This window comes from Mus musculus, chromosome 9 (genome assembly GCF_000001635.26).
Source record: "Mus musculus strain C57BL/6J chromosome 9, GRCm38.p6 C57BL/6J".
In the NCBI taxonomy this organism is placed as follows: domain Eukaryota; kingdom Metazoa; phylum Chordata; class Mammalia; order Rodentia; family Muridae; genus Mus; species Mus musculus.
In genome coordinates, this window is record NC_000075.6 from 77931826 (window position 1) to 77947138 (window position 15313).

A 15313-nucleotide genomic window follows, 5' to 3' on the forward strand; every position below is an offset into this window, starting at 1 on the left:
ATTCTGTGGCAGCTTCCCTAAGCCTGGCAGCAGGAGCTGGGTGCCTGCCTTTGTACTCAGCCCTGCATAGGAAGACCCTGGTCCTGCGGCCCTTCCCTCCAATGTTGAGCCTATAAATGCAGCTGCTGCAGTGGGCCTGCCAAGGCCACTGGGGTCAGAGGCAAAAGCCTGTGTTGCTTAGATACCAGGCCACATCTGTGGCCTCACTTCTGATAACAGTAACCCTGATTTTAATAGGAGAGTAAGTAAGTGCAATCAAATTAGTAAGGTAGAGTAAAGATGGTTCTGCGGCTCGCTGCTTACTTTGTTCAGGTCGATGCAGGGTTTTCCCAGAAGCCACTCTTGACACTAGTGGTCCCTTTCCTTCTCTGAGTAGCTCAAGGTCACATGTTCTGCCCTCTGGGTTGGGCATCTTACCTTACCAGTGAGTCAGGGAGAGAAGGAATCATAGCTTGCTGATGGCATACTAGAAGGGACGTGGATGCTGCTTGTTATATTTTCACGTTTTAAAATTATTAGTTTCTAAATCAATTTGTTTTTCATAATTAAATTGATGTAGTGATTAAAACTAGTGTTTCCCAAGGAATAGGAGTGGAAACTGTTTTACAACGGCTATGGAGTGTTTTGGCATTAGAACTTATTTCCTCTGGCACCACGTTGCCTTTCTACCTGTCTGGAGATGGTATTGATAAAGTAGTTGCATGTGCCACCATGAAAATCACTTTAATTGCAATCGTCTCTGCTTGTCTTTCATCTCCAGAAAGGGAAACAGGATTGAAGTGAGAGCCAGTGCACTTAGGTGAGGAGGCAGATTGTCCGTTCTGTCTTTTGCCTTTTGGTTTGCTTACATATACGTTCTGTGTTGCAGACAGTGGGCTGTCATTTACAGTGATCAGTACCCCCATGAGACAGAACCCCTCCTGTCCCACCCCACCCCACCCCCCAGCCATGCTGCAAGCATAGACTGAGCACAGCCAGGCTGGGTTAGGATGCCAAGAGCGCCTGCCCTTCACTGCCAAGATGTCAGCTGTATTGTTCTGTATCAACTGTCAAGATTTTTTTTTTCGATCTTCAAATCACTGTTTTCCCTCAGTAAGCTCGTGTACCTGGCTCACAGGCATCACTCTATGATGTTCTCCAAACTGAGAAAGCAAGGAGAAAGTGTTTTGTGTTGGAGAAACTCACAGACATCTGTTCTGAGGCTGTGCACTAGTGCAAACCTTCTGAAACTCACAGACGTCTGTTCTGAGGCTGTGCACTAGTGCAAACCTTCTGAAACTCACAGACATCTGTTCTGAGGCTGTGCACTAGTGCAAACCTTCTGAAACTCACAGACGTCTGTTCTGAGGCTGTGCACTAGTGCAAACCTTCTGAAACTCACAGACATCTGTTCTGAGGCTGTGCACTAGTGCAAACCTTCTGAAACTCACAGACGTCTGTTCTGAGGCTGTGCACTAGTGCACACCTTCTGAAACTCACAGACGTCTGTTCTGAGGCTGTGCACTAGTGCAGACCTTCTGAGCTCTTACTCATAGCACAGGGGATGTGTGTGCCCAGCACAGCAGGGCGTGTGTGCACGTGGATGCACAGTGTTTCGCTCTCATGACACTGCAAAGGAATACATTCCCAAGCCAGGAGCGCGTGCCCGGGGAGATGAAAAGGTCACTTGCAAATTCTTATTTTGGGGAAAAGATGCCACGTGCTCTGCCTTGCCTTTCTATTCACTCCTGCTTTCTCCCTTCTACCCCTCCCTCCTCTCCCCTCCTCTCCCTTCCTTGTCCCCATTTCTAGTCCTTCTCTCCTCTCCCCTACATCCCCCCTCTTTTGTCTCCCTATATATGTATGTGTGTATATGTCTATATCTATATATATGTATATGTATGTGTGTATATATCTATATCTATACATATGTATATGTATAGATATTTGTATATATGTATATGTATGTGTGTATATATCTATACATATGTATATGTATGTGTATATATATATGTATATATACATATATATTAATAAAGCATCTTCTTTCTTTTTTGTTTTTCCAAGACAGGGTTTCTCTGTGTAGCCCTAGCCATTTGTAGACCAGGCTGGTCTCAAACTCAGAGACCCACCTGCCTCTGCCCCCTTAGTGCTGGGATTAATGGTGTGCACGACCATACCTGGCAATAAAGCGTGTTCTTAAGTGTGTGTTGCTGTACTGTGCTCTTCCTCACTGTCCTTTGAATGTGCTCTTTGTGCAGCAAGAGCACATTAGCTCATGCGACTTAGCTCAGGGAACCGTCCGAGAGTGTCCTAACGCACCGGAGCTCCCACCAGAGCTAGTGGTGTTTTGACGAAAAAGAACTTTGAGATTTTGTGCCCACATAGTCATGTGAAAACCAGCTTGATATTGTTAAGTTGATCCTGTTGGATTTTCCTCAGTTCTGTCTATGTGGCTCGAGCCAGCAGGGAAGTGGTAATGTGACTCTCTCACAAGTACCTTTAATTATAACATATTTAACTTCTATTATTGCTAGCTTTACTTTCAAAATGATCAGTTCAGTAAATTTAAAAGTATTTGAGTGTTCAGTTTTTAATGTGTACTTTTAACTACTGAATACAGGTGTTAAAGAAATTATTCTTGGGGCTTAAAAGATGGCTGAGCAGTTATGATCACACGCTGTTCCTGCAGGGTACTAGAGTTAGTTCCCAGTACCTATGTCAGGCAGCTCACAACCACGTCAAGGGCAGCCTAAGAGAACCCTGATCTGGAGGCTGGAGAGATGGATGGCTCAACTGTTAAAAGCACTGGCTGTTCTTTCAGAGGACCTGGGTTCAATTCCCAGCACCCACATGGCAGCTCACAACAGACGAAAATTATAGTTCCAGGGGATCTGGCATCCTCACACAGACAGACATATATGCAGACAAAACACCAATGCACATTAAAAAACCAAAACAACAACAAATCCCAAACAACCTTGTTCTCTTTTTGATTTTCCTCTTTTGGGGGGAGGGGTGGTGGTGATGGATATTTAAGTTTAAAAACTAAATTTTCAATATCATTTGGAAATAAAACCTTGGGGGAAGGGATATCAGCATAGCTCCTAATACGACGATTGTCAGGCATTTTGTTTCATTTACATTTTCTTTTAAAAATTGCGCCTCACCTTTAGCTTATGCAGATTATATCTGTTATGTTTAACCTGCCAGGAGTTAATTTTAAATGACGTTAAAATTGGATTTTTAGATATTTTTCTCATCTGACACCATGAATAATGTCTTTCACGGAAAATGTGCTTTATAAAACAGCAGAAAACTAATGCACACAGAACGCTTGTTTTTTTGCCAGAGTCTTACACGCCTACCTCAGTGAAGGACGCCTGGACCCTCTCAGTTTGCTGCAGTCAGTAGACTTCGATCTTGCATGTGTAGTCTCTGATGAGAGGGAGATGGGAAAGTATCATGAAAACAGTTTTTCCTTGCTGGAAAGGGCCCAGAGCTGGGGTGATGACTGCATGCTGAGGACCCCTGTACCAAAGCTCCTCTGTATTGCTTTTTTTTTTTTTTTTTGTATACGTGCACCTTTATTCCGTATTGCATTGTCTTCAAACAATTTGATCATTTCTATTTTTAACATCTATTATATTTACATGGGTCTCTAATTTTATCTCTTGTTTATTTCTATCAGGTTTGGACACTAATTTTTTTTTTTTAATGATGCTAATTTCTACAATAGTTACTGCTACTTTCTTCACACCTTTGTGTGTGTCTTGGGGTGGATCTCTGTCAGTCTGAGGCCAACTAGGGTTAGAGAAACCCTGTTTAAAAAACAGAGAAAGAAAGAAAGAAAGAGAGAGAGAGAGAGAGAGAGAGAGAGAGAAACCAGAGAAAGATTAATGTCATTGTAGCAGTAAAGTTATTTTTAAGTACTCATTTTTATTTTTGAATTTATCCCTTCTCATGGAATATCTTTGCTTTGTGGTCCTTGGACCTTAAAGTTGGCTAAAACTCGCTTAAATTACATAATCTCATTTTTATTCAGGCTTATTTACTGTTGACGAAGGAGAGTGCCTTCGTTTTAATACTAAACTGCTGCTGGTATCCCCTTGATCTTGCTTTCTGTAACCATTTAACCCTTAACTCTCTGGAAGACAAGTCTTGCCAGTCTGCCTGGTTCTGCGCTGAGTCTGCTCCAGGGCAGTGAGCTACTGAGAGGCTCTGTTGGTTCTCTTTGCGCCGACTAGTCTAGTGTTTACCAGCTACGTACGTGTTCTCCCCAAGACCTGAAAGTGACTCATGTAATTGAGGAACTGAATGCATTGTTATTTTTACTTTGAATGATTTTTTTTTACTTTTGACACAGAGACCTGCCTGCCTTTGTTGTGTAACAGACTTTTCCTGGGGAAGATGTCTTTCCTCCTCCTCCTTCTCTTCCTCCTTCCTTTCTTCCCTCCCTCCATCTCTCCTCTCCCCCCCCCCCCCAACCCCACAAAATCTACTACTCAGCCTAGTTAGGGAGACCAGGACAGACCAAAGTACAGTTACTTCTAAAGTCCAACTTGGTGAACCAGTAAGTTTTACTGTGATAGGGGCAGTACAGCTAACAAACTGGAGCACACTGCGCAGCCTGTAGCTTAACCAGTAGAGTGTCCTTTCTAGGTGGCTGGGCTGATCTGAGCCCTTTCAGGCAGCTCACTTATCTCTGCCTATTCAAAGTGATTGGGCTTGTCTTAAAGTCCAATTGCTTCGTGGACAGAGAAGGATTTAATGAATCCTGTCAGTTTCAGGGACTTCCTGCAGATGGTTTTGAGTTATTTTCTGTCTTAAGCTTTCTTGTAGGAGGGAATGTTTCAATAGCAAGGAAAGTGCTATTATTTAACACTCCGGTCCTTAGGCATCCTCCCCCCCCTGCCCCCCAATACCCGCCAAGCCTGTTTTGTTGTGCTGGTTTTTTTCTTTTTAAATGAATTTTAGCAGCTAAAGAGTATTTGATTATTTCTTTTCTAAAGTTTTAATTAACAATTATTATACATATTTAGAGAGTATACTATAGACATTTGATACATGCATACATATATATTATGATCAAATAGCATTGAGATCCTTCAGACTCTTCTAGTTACTTTAAAATGTGGATAAACTATTGTAAATCACAGGCATTCTGCTATGCTACAGAACCCTGGAAGCTGTTCACCCCACCAGTGCTTTCATACCTAGTTTCTGATCTGTTTCTGTCCCCTCTCCATCCCCTTGCTGCTACCTGGAGGGCTTGGGTTGACCTGATGAGCGCACGTGTGCGCACGCACACACACACACACACACACACACACACACACACACACGTACACACACACACAGAGTCTGGGATCAGATGGGACAAGCATTCTGATGGAGACTGTCGGAAGTCCTGAAACTTAGCAGGTCGCTGGAGGAGAGTAGTCACAGGCTGCCGTCATCCCTGAGGCCTGTGGTTCATGCTCATGTCAATAGGGTATCCTTAGGAGTTCACCCCCGCCCCACCCTCTATCTTTCTACCTTTCTTTTTCTATGAAATCAACATTTAAACTCCCACGAGTGAAAACACTAAGTACCTGTCTTCTTGCCGTGCCTGACTTGAGTATGTGTCCTGACTTGTTTATATGTGCCTGACTTGTTTATGTGCCCCATTTCACTTGCTTCTCCATCTTGGCTCTTGCTTGTGCGCATGCCTGTGTTGCTGAGGGTGCAGCCTAAGCCATCTACACATAGAGCGTAAATGACCAGCTGAGTCCTAGGTCTTTGGCATCACTATCTCGACACCCTTGGAGATGCACTTAGGACGGGACCTGCTGGCTTCTGAGTGTGGATTTTTGAGGAACCCTTTCCTTGCAGTTTCCTGTCAGCGACAGCGTTATCTACACTCATAGCTGGGATGTTTTTGGCATTTGTTTTCCTGTCCCACCAGTGTTTGCTTTCATCTTTTTTTTATCATAGCATTATCATTGGCAGGTGGTGATTTCTCGGTCTCCTTGGTGACACCAAGTATTTTTCATGTACTTCTTTGCCACTTCCTTTTGAGAAATATCTGGTTGGATTGCTTGCCCACTTTTTGAAAAAAAGGATTAATAAAAATAAGGGCTGTTTCACAAATGCGTGTTGTCCTTGCACAGGGGCCTCGCCGGTCTGTTTCATCCCAGGGTTGTGTGTGCTGAAGTGAATGTTGCCACCTTTTAACATTGAGAAATCTTGCTTTCACTGTTGAGTGACTGAGTTCGGGACAGTCCCTCGTGAAGTGTTTCCTTCAGTTGGCTGGTTGTCCCTAACGACAGCTCTTCCTTGTGCTGCATCCCTGCCTCGTTCCTGACCTCCTCGGTTTCCTGAAGGCTTACCCTGCCCACGCGCCTGTCAGTGCAGGTATACTTTACTGTCTAGTGTGCTTCGTCACTGAGAAGGAAACTGGAGAGACAGGAATGAAAAGCAAGTCTGGTGATGGACATTGAAAGTGAGCCTTGTGGACAAACAGTCTAGGGGCCGATTGTTTTCAGGTTGTGTAGGATCGACCCAGTCTTTGGAGAGAGGCAGTAAAGGTAACATGGGAAATGGGATATGAAGGGATGGATTCTCAGAAGGGGGAGAGTGCAGAGGAAGTAGAGGGTGAATAGGGACCTTATGGAGCAGGTTAGTGATCCCACACTGGTTCTGTGCAGAGGAAGGAAAGCAGACTGTTAAGACCCCATACTTGGGGGTTTATTGCTGTTCTATCCGTAAAAGCCAGAAAATGGAACCAACCAGCCTGTCTGTCAGGTGAGTTGAGTAAAGAAAACAGGATGTGCACACACAGTGTGATTCTGTTGAGCTTCTTTGTAACATGGATAGAACTGGAGAGCGTGGTCACGCCAGGAGGAATAAGTCGTGCACAGAAAGACAGTCACTACATCTTCTCATGTAGACAAGGAAGCTGAAAGGCGAATCTCATAGAAGAGCTCCTGGAGCGATCCAGGGCTGGGAAGGGGGAGGGGGAGGACCATGGTGCAGTAAGGGGGTGGGGGTGGGGGATAACTTGCCATGCTCTGTGGCACAAAACAGCCATGGCTGACAGCAGTGAAGTATGTAGCGTAGCTACTAGAGGCGGTTTTGGGTGTTCTTAGTGCGAAGCAGTGCTATGTCTGAGATGATGTGTGTGGTTACCATGACAATCATCACGTGTTGTATATACTTGCAGGCTGTCACACTGTACCTTGTAAGTGTATAGTTAAAATAAAAAGTGTGAGTTAAAAATAAAAAGGTTGTGTTAAAATAGACAGTGAGTGGGAAAAGGTGAATTTCTACTGGTTTACACAGTACACGATTGATGGCTTTAAGGTTTTAGTACATACAGTAGGGTTTGTGTGTTCTCAGTCCCGTCCCCCCTCCCCCTTTCCCATCTCCATACCACTGGTGACAACCTTGCTTGCCTCCTTGGGGACCTCTGCAGGCTGGCCTGCTGACACTTTGATGTGGCACATGGGCAGTGGCTGTGGCTCGTCTACGCTGTTGTGTCAGGGTGGTGTTTGCAGATAGAGTGCTGTTCACTTGGAGTCTGAGTTTGGCAGAAGTCTGGTTCTGCTGGTTATTTTTCCTGGAAGTCAGGCTCCGCGGGTGTGGTGCCAGGAGTGTTCCTGGAGTGACTTGCTGGGATCCAGCCTGACCAGAAAAGCAGAGCTTCGTGGGTGGAGCCCCAGTTGTGGGTCTTGTGGAGACGGTCCCCAAAGCAGACTGGATTCTCTGGAGGGCTCCGGGAGCAGGGCTGGCTAGGAACTTGTGTTTAAAGAGAGAGGGGTGTCCAGTTTCAGGATGCATAGTGGAATCCTGAGTGAGAGTGTCTGTGGAATTATAAGTTCAGCTCAATGGGGTCACCCCAACTTTTTGCCAAAGTACACCAATGAGGTTTATAAGCAGCAAGATGGGAAGATTAAACCTGTTCTAATTTTAGTGCCAGTTAAGAGCTGGGCAGCCAGAGTTGGATCTGTTTCCCGCCCGGTACAGGCTCTGCCTTTTCTAACGTGTGAGTCTCTGCTTCTGTAAATAAGAAAAATAACCCTTTCTAGCATTATCGAGAAGATTAAATTGAACAGCTTGTGTGGTAGGTGCTTGGTCCTGACTGTTCGTGTTCTGAGATTGTTATTGATATGTTTCTGTTATTGATGATCCCATCTCAAAGCCAGCATCATCCAAGGGAGACCATCCAGGCTTCATAATGAAATCTTTTAACTCGTTAGCAAAGCATTACAGCCCATAATGATGCAGAATGTGTTTGATGCTAGGACACATTAGGCCAGAGTTAATGCCACACCTTGTCCTATTAAACCCAGAACAGAGCAGCTACTCTCCTTACGTGCTAGATAGTGCCCAGACAGAGGGCCACTTGTCACCATGAGGCCATTGTGATCCATGTAGAAGTTAAGTTAGTTGGTTATAAATTGAAGCCATTGTGTCCCAAGGCACTTAGTTATTCTATGCGTAGCAGATAGAGAACACTCAGGGTGTGTCCTCTGACATGGGTATAAAGTTTCTCTGTGGTCAAGTCAAAATATTTTCCTGTTCTTCTGCACCCGCACAAGGATTGGAAAAAGTCAAGCTGTTTTCTATTGCTGTAGCTCCTCTGATAACGAAGGACATAAACAGAATGTGGCTGACTCTGCTGTTGATCACCAGGGCCTCTCTCCTGCAGGATGCTATGTACACAGTTAGGAAACCAACCAGGAGAGTGCTGTCCTCTTAAACACAGAACACATTTGACTTCAAAAGATCTTAGACCCTGTCTCTCTCTTCTCTCTTCTCTCTCTCAGACCAGATTTACAGTTGCTTCAGAGAATTCCTCTTTTTGAAGATCTTTAAAAATCAACAGTCCACATTTCAAAAGCCAGATGACCAAAGAGTATTGCAATATACCTTTACATAGGAGATATTGTGGATATTGAAGAGAAAAAAAAATATGGAGGTTTAGAAATGCTCAGTTGTTGAGAGCCTTCGTTGCTCTTCCAGAGAAGCCAGGCTCAGTTTGCATAGCCCATCCCAGGTGCTTCACAATCCCCCCCAGTTCCAGCTCCAGGGGATCTCGTGTCTCTGGCCTCTGTGGACACCTATACCCATGTGTCGTTGCCAGGCATAAGCACACACACAGACTTATAATTAAAAATAAAATACGTCTTAAAAAAAAAAAGCAGTAGATGTGATGGAGCACACCTTTAATCCCAGTACTCCAAAGGCAGAGACAGATCTCTGAGTTCAAGGCCAGCTTGGTCTGCATAGTGAGTTCCAGGCCAGTCAGAGGTACAGAGTGAGACTCTGTCTCAACAAACCAAAACAACAAGAAAGAAATACAAAAAGCTCTGGACATTCTGTCCTCCATCACTATGCGGAAGAAATAGTTTCCTGAGCCATTTTGTCTTGAGTGTTTGTTAACGGCAGCCCAGGCTGGCTGCAGCTGATCTCCAGATGGAGGGAATGCTTTAGACGGCTCGTGTGTATGACAGAAGCCTCGGGAGGAAGTGGCAAGCTTTCTTAGACGGCTGCTGCTGTGCTTTAACAGGTTCAGCTCTTCTGCTTTTTGTGCACAAGGAAATATGTGATAGCTTTTCCAGATCAGGTAAGCTATTCTGGACCATTTCATTTCTGTCACCTGCCAGGTAGTCAGTCTTGTCTTTCAGTGTGTGTGTGTGTGTGTCTGTCTGTCTGTCTGTCTATACTGTGTTGGACTTTGTGAATTTCTGCTGAGCATGGATGGTTTTGATAAAGTAATAAGGAATCCCATTTGTACAACTAGCTCTTTGAGCTGCAGGGAGAGAAGGTCACTCTTGGGCATCTTATTCTGTACTCCCTAAAAAAGAACCGGATGCCCAGGAAAAGCATCTTCTAAGACCACTTTACAGCTTCTTTTATTCCCTGACTTCTCTAGGAAAGGCTACTTACAACTTCTGTACACAGGTAGGGTCCCCTCTAAATCTCCTTCATTTTCCCATGGGGACCCATTGGTTATGCCTTGGTGGACTTCATGTTAATGTCACCACTGGCTTTCCTTCATTGTTACAGGGAATGGTTTTTCTGAGAGCTTGGGTTGAATCTTGCTGTCTGGGGAGAGTTGGAGGGAAGGGCTCGCGTGAGAGCACTGTAGATATTGCTGGGGCCTGGAGAACGGAGGCAGTTCCATGCAGAAGTGGCTGCAGATACGGCCCTGCGGCCTGATGTCAGGATTCTGCCCTTTACACTGGTCGGGACTTAAGCACCATGAGCACCTGGCTGCAGAGGAACCGCATTCCTGAAAGAGGCTGGGGCTTCCAGAGGCTGACACCGCCTCAGTCTGTTGTGGGGGCTGCGCCAGTCTGTGGCTCCTGCATACAGAAGACCCCATGCAGAGTCAAGTGGCATCAGGAAGGGGGTCACAGAGTGACAGGATCCCCTCCACATGTAAAACTGCCTCTATTTATTTATGAGACAGAGTCTCTATGTAGCCTGTGGTTGGCCTGGAACTCCCCACTTGTCTCTACTTCCCCTGAGTGCTGGGGTTAAGGGTGAGGAGCCCCATGTAGCATTTCAGAAATACCTCTTCCTTGTCACTGTCAGTGGAGTTGATAAGAAATTAGCCAGAGAATAGGAAAAAAAAAACTTTTTTATTTTTTATAATGCAACCAACTTTCATATTTTGTTGCCAGAAACACCTAGGATGTGTCAACATAAAAATACTGAGGATTTTTGTCACAGGGGCCCGAGACTAACTCCACTGAAGAACAATATTCTCGGTTGCGAAACCCAGATTGAATCTGCAGTAGGAGCTGAGATGAGGGAAGGTGACCCACTTACTAGGGACAAGGACACGTACCTTGCACTCACTGTTAGGAAAAAAGCCCTGGAACGCTTACGGGTTTATCCCTGGTGTCTTTGCCTGCCTCTTACGGCCCGTAGGACGAGATTTTTTACATTTGTCATTATGGCTGAGGTAGTTCAGACCACCGTGTCTTTGAATCTCAAAGACATTTTATTCAGGGTGCTTTTGTGCAGTGCAGGGCTCCCTGAAGTGAAGCAGGAGGATGAAAACCCACTCCCCATCCACCCCACCCCCTCCCCATCCGTCCCACCCGCTCCCCATCCATCCCACCCACTCCCCATCCACCCCACCCCCTCCCCATCCATCCCACCCACTCCCCATCCACCCCACCTGGTCTGCAGAGCTGAGGGTTAAATAAATGAAGCTCCAACGGACAGCCGGACAGCCGTGGACCCGAGAGCAGCGGAGACACCAGTGTTTGGTGATGGTATAAGCTCTGGGGCAAAAGGCAAAGCACCCCCCTTTTTCAGCACACACCCTTATTCATTTTTAGTTGCACCCCCAGAACCACCACCATGTAGATGGAGGATCTGGCTGAGTGTTTGTTTTTATTTAATAAATGTTTAGCCCTGCTTATTGGTTAGATTTTCTTGTAACAGTTATGAATATTTAAGAATTGAGTGTTTTGAGAGAGTTGTAGATTCGAATGTAGCTATAAGAGAGTAAAAATACACACAGAGAGAGCTAAGGCAGGGGCTGGTGGGTAAGGATGAAGGGAATAGGGGAACTGTGGAATTATATTTTAATTTAAAATAAATAAAAGAGCTAGCATAGAGATCCTAAGTCCCCTTCACCTGGTTTCCCAGGGGAAGTGCCCTGGAGACACTGACCTGGTTCAATCTGGCATGACGTGGTGCCATCACGCAAGTTTGCTTTGATTGCCACATCTTTTCTCCTTCACCTCTCACCCTTGGCAGCCACTAAGCTCCTCTTCAGCTCAGGAAGTTGGTTATTGCAGAAATATTATATAAATGGATTGACTTCTTTGACTCCATTTAAATCTCTGGACAATCAAGTAGATTGTTGGTATATCAATAGTGATTTTTTTTTTTAAGTCTTTTCTCCTTCCAGGTTTCAAACATGAATACTGAGTATCTTGATTCTCTCCTCTCCCACTACCCCTGGCTGTCCCCAACATGTCCCTCTCCTACCTTCCTTTCCTCTCAGATTTCTCTTCTTTATTTCCTTCTTTCCTTCCTGTATTCATTCCCCCCACCCTTCCTTCTCTTTTTTTAACCCAGAAAGCGCAGTTGCTGCTGCCTGCCATGTCTGGAAGTCATCTCACAGTACCCTCCTTTGGCCTTTACATTCTTTTCTTTCCCTCTTCCATAGTCATGTCTCCTGAGCTTTAGAGAGTGGTGTGTCTTCTTTAGGGCAGAGCACTCACAGTCCCTTTCTCAGCACCTAACTGGGTGCTGCATTGACTGCAGAAAGAGACTTCCCTGGTCAAGGTTGAAAGCAGCACTTACCTGTGGCTATAAGCATGACTAATTCAGAAGGCAGTTTGTCCATCTAGCAGAACAGCAGTGCCAGGTTCTTCTCCTGTCACTCCCAAGGCCTTAGTGACCACTGCTCATCCCTGACCACTCTCCCATCCTCTGCCCAGAGCCTCAAGCCTTTGACCTGCTCTGTTCAACCAGAAAGTGGTTGGTTGACATCATAACCTTCATGGGCTGTTGTTCCAGTAGACATACCTTGTCAAGCTGGTTGGTACTCTTGTTCAAGATTCGCTGCTGGATAAAACCATTGATGACGTTTCTCCTCCAATGGTCCAAAGCACTCTATGGTGTTATGAAAGCTAGCCAGCAGAGGAGAAATTTTGAATCAATTCCATCTTGATTTCTCTAATGTCCAACCAAAGTGTGCTGTCGTTTCAGCAGTAGTCTTACAGTCTAGCTCTTGGGCAACTAATGACTTGACTTGCTTGCATTGTTTGGGGGCCTCCCTGACTAACAAATCATGGCAAGTATCTCATGCCAGGGTGTGTGTGTGTGTGTTTTGTTTTTAATAATTCCTGGGTAATATTCCACAGAATAGTCAATATTGCTGTTAAACTGCCTGTCCACCCATTAAAGAACATCATAGTTATTTGAGTTCAAAGCTTACCATGATAAAAACTGTATGTTCGTGTTTATGTGAACATACTTTTTCACTTCTCCAAATGTTCAATAAAGTCATTTTGGTGATAAAATAGTATGTCACTGTGGGGCCTCTACCACAGTTTCTGTAGGTCATAGTTTCTAGATAGAATTTTAATAGGTCTTCTCAGTATTTCTATAGTTTTAAATATTACCTAGATGATGGTCTTTAGGGAAATTATATTTTTTCAGTATTGATTTCTAGACATTTACGTAAGTACCAAATACAGTTTAAGCATTTCCTTTAAATTTTTTTAGAGTTATTTATCTAAGTAGATATAATTTTGAAGTGTTTCACGTCCTGAAAAGAAACTCCACACACACAGTAGGCACTTTCCATTCTACCTCCATTCCTCTCACATCCCGCCCCACCCCCACCCACCCCCTGCCCCTGGCAGCCACGTTTGTACTTTGTGTTTCTTCAGTCAGGTTCTGGGCATTGAATGGAATGGGATAGCTTTTTGTGTGTTGGGCTAAGTAACACATGCCATGTTTTTCTGTCCCATCTTGTCACAGCACACTTTGTTGATTTGTTGTTTGACTCTTGAGTTGCTTTAACTTTGGGCTGATAGAATAAGATATCATAGATTTTCATCCTCTCAAGTGAATGTCTAAAATTGCCGGGCAACGTGAAGTTCTGTGTTGTTCCAAGGACTTCTTAAACTGTTTTCCATAGCACATACACCATTACACAGCGGCACTGGACTGGAGGGTCTGAGTCCGGCAGCCCATAGTTTCTATAGGTAGAATTTCCAGATAGAATTATTTCCAGATAAAATGTTAATAGCTCTTCTCAGTATTTCTGCACTTCTAAATATTTCCTAGATGATGGTCTTTAGAGAACTTGTAATACGCATCTGCTTTTATTTCTTTAGTATTGGTTTCTAGGCGTTTACATAAATACCAAAAAAAGTTGAAGCATTTAACCAGAGGCAGGTATATCTCTGGACATTTGAGCCAGCCTGGTCTATATAGTGAGCTCCAGGCCAGTCAGGGTTGCATAGTAAGACCCTGTCTCAAACAACAGAACAACAAACCGAACAACCACAAAACCTCACAAATATCCCAGGTTCCCCAACAACAACAAATATCCCAGTGCCAATACCCGTTACTACCTGCCTTCAGTATAACTTACCATGGTGGCTCTTACATGGGCCTGAGCTGTTGCAGCAACAATGCTTGGCTGGCCTCCTTGGTGCTAACAACCACAGTGACTCTGCTTTTGTTCAGAGTTCCCTGTGAACCCAATTGACTGCCTCAGGCTTGCTGTGTAAGAAGGGGGGAGAATTGTGGGTGTCCCCCCCCCCAAGAAGAATTGCTGCTGTTGTGACATAGAATAGCATTGAAAACTTTTAAAATTTAAGATGGAAAAGTCTTCTGTTTTAAAAATAGTTCAGACCCTGCTTTTTGGCTTAAAGAACTAACAGCCAGGGGCTTCTCATAGAACTTCACATCAACTAGGGGAGTCTGCAGGAGAGATGGCTGTGCTGTGCAATGCATGCTGGGTATGTGCCATAAATGTGGGGCGGGGCAGTATTAGGACACCTAAGAATTAATGTCTGTGGTGGTAGAGTTTGGTTTCATTTGGAGAGATGGTTGGAACAGAAGTGGTCCTCCTTCCTCTTGGCTGGTAAAATTACAGCAAACAAGGAAATGTGCCAGAATCTGTTGGGATAAAAACCAGCGTGTCCTTGCGCCTGCTGTCTAGGCTTTGTCAGTGTAATATGATACATGGATGGGATGGGTGTATAAGCATCAGCAGCTGTAACTGTAAGCTAGGACGTGGACATTTATTTGTTAGATTCAGAGGCCCATTTAGAGAGCTTTTACCAGAGGAATGATCCTGAACTTCTAGGGATGGCTTCCAGACATCTGTGCTTGAAGGTTCTGGGTGATTGTGAGTACAGCCAGGTTTGAAAAGTTATTGCTAGGAAACTGTGTGACTCCAGGAGGACAAGTGTGTCCTCACTTGTCCAAGCTTAACACGGGCAGTCACATTCACATCCAGGTTCTCTCTAAAGGTACAGGTGTGAACTCCAGAGGTGTCACTCTTGAAGAGCTTAGACCTAATCAGAATTGTGGACAAATGAACAGATAGTTGTATTTTAACTAATAATTACATTTTATCAAAAAAAAAAAACAAAAACAACAACAACAACAACAAAACCAAACAAACCATTTTATCCCAGATTGAAGTACAGTGGAAATGGCTGGGCAGTGGTAGCACATGACATAAATCCTAGCACTCAGGAGGCAGGGCCAGCCTGGTCTACAGAGCAAATTGCAGGACAGCCAGGGCTGCACAGAGAAACCCTGTCTTGGGGCAGGGTTTGGGGGAGGTGGAAATGAT

General features: G+C 44.6%; 1 protein-coding gene across 4 annotated transcripts in view; it reads left to right on the forward strand.

The window, feature by feature from the left end:
* Elovl5 (ELOVL family member 5, elongation of long chain fatty acids (yeast)) overlaps positions 1–15313 on the forward strand; it is a 67155-nt gene that overhangs the window by 14461 nt on the left and 37381 nt on the right. Inside the window, exon 1 of one of the 4 annotated variants that reach the window (XM_006511400.1) lies at positions 9471–9589. The exons of the other annotated variants lie outside the window; for them this stretch is intronic. The gene's annotated coding sequence lies outside the window, so the exon portion shown is untranslated. Of the gene's footprint in view, positions 1–9470; positions 9590–15313 lie in introns of those variants that run through there. 4 annotated transcript variants of the gene reach the window in all.